Raw genomic sequence first — 4,871 nt, forward strand, 5'->3', positions numbered from 1 at the left:
GGGAAGAAAGAAAGGGCCTGGACAGGATGGTGGCAGAGCCCACATGCAGGGGAGAGCTCGCCCTGGGCTATTTCAGAAGGCACCAGGCTGTGGGGTGCCTGAGGGTGTGGGCAGGGGAGAAGCAGAGGGTTAACCCAGGACCATCAGGGGAGTTTGGAATGCGGTCAAGGCACCAGGAGGAGTCCAGGCGTCCTGAGGCCCAGCTGGAGGACGGGCACAGGCCACAGACCTGACTGTCCCGGGCACAGCCACAGCCTCAAGGGCTCTTCCTCCCGGCAACTTAGGAAGGCAGAGGGCTTACTAGCTGCCAGCCCCTGTGCGTTACCTGAAACTCTCTGGGAGCCAGGATGAGCCCCCATTTCACAGATGGGGACACTGAAGCTTGGGGTGGGGGCAGACCTTCGCCCAAGAATAGATGATGGGGTCATGGGGGGATTCTGGAGCCCAAGCCCATCATCCCTCCCGTCCCTCACCCCACTTCTCTCACATCTGGAATGTGTCTGTCACCCCCATCTTTCACCCCAATGAGGGACTCCAGCCCCTCTCCCCCAGCTGAGTACCACCCTCTCCACCTCAAACCCGGCCCCTCTCTCCCCAGCCTGTCTGGCTCAGTTTGTATGCAGCAAAGGCCCTGTCTGTCAGACAACCCAGGGCCCCAAGGGTCCACTGGACTCCCGCCTCCTACTCACAGCCCCCCAGAACCAAACAACCCCACAGTCTTCCATCCACTGCCCCTCGGGGTTAGCCTCTGCCCGCTCCCTTCATCACACACACACCTGGGGAGTCACCTCCCGTGGCCACCTGCTCCTGACAGGCTCCTCACTCTTGCCCCTTCCTCTCTTCCTCTCCACAGCATCCAGGCTGGGAAACTTTCTTTGGGAGTGAATTCCACAAATTTGTCCCCCAGAAAAATAGTGTTCCTTTTTTTTTAAAATGTATTAATTTCGAGAGAGAGAAAAAGAGAGACATTGATGTGAGAGAGAAACACCGATTGGTTGCCTCCTGCACACGCCCAACCAGGGCTTGAACCCACACCTGGTATGTGCCCTGGCCGGTATTTGAACCTGCTATCTTTCAGTGCACGGAGCGACACTCACACCAACTGAGTCGCACCAGCCTGGGCAAAAGTTAATTTTTAAAAGGAGACACACAGCAATTACGTAGGAATGGGGCCACGTGTGACAGGACATGGGGATGGACTCAAGTTCACTGTTATCCTTCCATTTACTCATAAGTAGACGTGAATGCAACGCAACCCCAGATTACAAAGGCAAAGGGTTAAAAGCTCAAGAATGTAAAATAGAGAAGGGAGACCACTGCATTACAACCACCAGGGTAAGGAAGTCTGGGAGCCCTGTGGGCTGGCGAGGGTCAGCTTGGGAGGACGGCCAGCCAGGCCCCACCAGGGCCACAGACACAAGAATCAAGCCAATGACAACAACAAGAGGACAGCAAGAAATTTCCCAGCAGGCTTGGACACCCCTGGGCAGAAAAAGAGGCCTCCTCTGCATTGGGAGTTCTGGCCTCCTGCCGCTTAGAGAAGAGAACTGTAATGCAAAGCTGCCCCAAGCAACACTGAGTGCCCCAGGTCGGGCTGGGAAAGGCTGAGCCCAGAAACAAATACTCCACAGGCACTGAAATCTCAGGGTCCAAACAAAAAGGCAGCGTCCTCACTGACCTCCCAGAAGGCACGGAGGGCCCCAGTTTGAGAACCCTGGCCCACAGGGTTCAAGGACAGAGTTCAAGGCCCTTCGCCTTCGACCTCACCGGCTGGTGGTGGTGCCGCTGGACATTTTGTAACGCGGGAGCCTCCTGGCCTTGGGGTACTGTTTTCTATGCCAGGAACCCCCTCCCCTCCCAAGAGAGCCAGTTTCCCTTGGGGTTGGGGGACCCTCCTCTCTGCACTGCAGCCCTGGTCTCTGCCCAGAGCCAGTTTCCCTTGGGGTTCGGGGGGGGGTCCTCCTCTCTGCACTGCAGCCCTGGTCTCTGCCATGGCCCTGCTCACCACGCAGGGGGCCGTGGTCGTGTGCCCTGTGCCCAGTGCCCCACTTCCAGCGTCCAGTGTGGGCCTGGGCAGCAGCCTGAGTGGAACAAGCGTGCCTTGGGGGGTCCAGAGGGCGAGGCAGCACAGGTATGACGGGGTTGGCCTGCAGCCTGGGGTGCGGGCTGGCTCACTCTCAAGGCTCCTTCGCTACACCAGTGGGTGGTGGCCCAGAGTCACCCTGCCTGCTGCTTCTGCATCACCTAGAGGAGGTGAGATGCAAGGAGGGGAACCAGGACATGGCTTCCGTTCTCTGGGGCCCAGCTGGTTTATGACATACGAGTAATTTCCTTCCCTGCCCTTCCTTTTTTCCAGACTCCCGACTCTGTGATGGAGTCACATGGATATGAGCAAAACAGTCCCAGCCCTTGGGAGCCTGGGGCCTAGAGATAAAGGATGAAGAGGGGAGGGCAGAGGGAGGGGCTGGGTGTCAAGGAATTCCTAACCCAAAGGGGGACCCAGAGGTGGCCCTGGGAATGCCAGGAGGACAATGCTGTGGCCCTGAGCTCTCCCGGGACCAACTGGGTGGACAGTCTCAGGGACCATGCAGGCCCGGGCCCAGGCAGCGCAGGAGGAGGCAGCGCTGAGCCCGGTGCAGGGATGTTCCAACGGGGGATGCTCAGGAGGGACTTGAGCATGGGTTTGTCACCAAAGACCTGGGGTGAGTATGGGAGGATACTGAGCCTCCAGCCCCCAAAGCCACCTGCCTCCAACAGTCTGCCTGGCTCCTGGAATGATGCCCCCTCTGCACCGTTCACCAGCGGGCAGCCAGAGTGGCCGGAATGACAGTGCTGCCAGCTAACATCTGCCAGGGGCCCACAGGTGCCATCGCTGCTTTGAGTACTCTTCCTGGATCACCTCTTTTCACCGCCCAACACCCTGTTGTCCCTGCTTTATACAGGTGGGGGCTGCAGCACAAGGGCCAACTAACTTGCCCAGTGTCCCTCGACGGGGCTCATGACTACTGGCCCCTGAGTGCAACGGAAACCCCACCCATCCTGCATCCGTCAGCGGCCCGATTCAGCCTCTCTCGTGGCCCTGTTTTTCATTTCTGTGCCCCCTGCGCTGGCACAGCCCTCACCTCCATGCTCCTGGGCCTTGCTGGAGGGTGGCTTTGCATTTTGCCCCGAGACCTCTCTAATCCAAGCCCCACAACACCATTGAGGTCCAGCCCTCTGTCTTTTGTGGCTCTAGAACACTTTTGCTGGCACCTAGCTTGCAAAAAGTCCATCCCCACCCCCCCCCATTTAAATACTGACTTTCCTCTAGTTCACTAGTTTTAACTCATAAGCTCAACTAACGCTTATTTGTACGATTGCATTTTTCTAGGTCTGGACAAAATACTTGTTGAGTCCTGCTTGACTTCAGAAACCTCGTGGGGAAAAAAAAGACAGCAAACCGCATCACTATTACAAAACTGAAGTGCATCACTGTTACAGAACTATTGTATTCATTGTTTAAAAATTTTCTACAAAAGGAGAATCTGCTTTCTTTACTTCTGCAAAACTACTGGAGTTTGTAAATGCATCCAGATCTTTTCATATAGATTACACACACACACACACACACACACTCACACACATGTATATATACACAAATATATGTAATTTGTGTATATATACATATACAGTGGGGCCTTGACTTACGAGTTTAATTTGTTCCGTGACGGAGCTCGGAAATCAAATTACTCGTTTGTCAAATCATAAAGTGAACGAGTGAGACACGTGATGCTGGGCCGATGTTGTGGCATTCACTGTGACGTTCGCTGCGCCAACTAGCGGTGGGGTACCTGAAGCTGGCTTGTAACCCGAATTTTAGCTCGCAACTCAAAGCAAAAAATCGGCCGAGAGACGGCTCGTATCTCGAAAAACTCGTTAGTCGGGACACTCGTAAGTCAAGGCCCCACTGTATAAATGTTATGGTAAAATGTACACAACATACAATTGACCATTCTACCCATGTTTAAGGGCACAGTTTTGTGGCAATTGTTGAGCAACCACCACTTTCACAGGCTTGACTTTCTCACCAGATTGCAAGCTCCCTGAGGTCAGGAAGCCCACCCCTGCCCTCTCAGGTGTTGACACTGCCTCTGTGCACCCAGCTGGCCGGCCTGGCAAGTGTGATGGCAGAGGGAGGGGCTGGCTTCCTTCCGCCACCAGTGGGTGGTGCGGGCTGAGATGTGCGGCCTGAGGTCGGGAACCTTGGAAGAGGAAGCTAAAACACCCCGTGGAACACAGTGGGCAGCAGAGAAAGGCTTTAAAGGCAGGGGTGGCACCAGGCGGTATCTCAAAGGAATTCTCCAAAAGAGCGTGTGTGGAGGTTGATTGCTTTCAAAGGGCACCTCTGTCTGTTTACCTCTTACAACTAAGCAGAAAGCACAGCTGTTAGGCCGCGTGGCCGAGGAAGAAACAGGCTCAGGGCCGGTGAGCAGCCCCCCTCAGGTCACTAAGGACCAGACAGGCTCTGCCCATGCCGATGCCGTTGTTATTCCAGTTCCATCTCCGGCGCAGGAAGAATGAAGTCTGACAACAGGCCGGACATAAGCCTAAAGGCCAGGAGTGAGCGAGCGATGACCTCAGAGTGCCCGCCGGCCCTGGGGTCTCCCCCGCCAAGTGGGAGCACAGCTCCACCCAAAGATCTGGCCCTAGGGAATGCCGTGAGGACGGGTGTCATTCAGGACGTGTGCCCGGCTGGGGGGGTGGGGGTGCTGGGGGGGAGTCCATCACCAGCCCTGGGCCCCACCCCGCCAGGCCCTGCACTAAAGCCTCTCCCTACTGCACAGAGGGGCTGAGGGGCTCGCCTGAGGTCGCACAGCTGCAGGGATGGGTCC

At 56.2% G+C, this 4,871-nt stretch overlaps 1 protein-coding gene and 1 long non-coding RNA gene across 6 annotated transcripts in view; one reads left to right on the top strand and one right to left on the bottom strand.

Moving 5' to 3' along the window:
* LOC107183953 overlaps positions 1-2,516 on the top strand; it is a 20,984-nt gene extending 18,468 nt beyond the window's left edge. Inside the window, exons 3-4 of the long non-coding RNA XR_001514771.1 lie at positions 599-601; positions 2,506-2,516. This is a non-coding gene — a long non-coding RNA (uncharacterized LOC107183953). The remainder of the gene's footprint in view (positions 1-598; positions 602-2,505) is intronic.
* The window catches only part of PPM1F (protein phosphatase, Mg2+/Mn2+ dependent 1F), a 28,688-nt gene extending 24,055 nt beyond the window's left edge, over positions 1-4,633 (bottom strand). For 2 of the 5 annotated variants that reach the window (XM_015567317.1, XM_015567316.1), the window contains exon 1: positions 777-855. The gene's annotated coding sequence lies outside the window, so the exon portion shown is untranslated. Of the gene's footprint in view, positions 1-776; positions 874-4,396 lie in introns of those variants that run through there. The other 3 variants (XM_006768866.2, XM_015567318.1, XM_015567319.1) reach the window with 3 other exon arrangements.
* Between the last annotated feature and the right edge of the window lie 238 nt (positions 4,634-4,871).

Source organism: Myotis davidii, unplaced genomic scaffold (genome assembly GCF_000327345.1).
Source record: "Myotis davidii unplaced genomic scaffold, ASM32734v1 scaffold223, whole genome shotgun sequence".
NCBI classification, from domain to species: Eukaryota; Metazoa; Chordata; class Mammalia; order Chiroptera; family Vespertilionidae; genus Myotis; species Myotis davidii.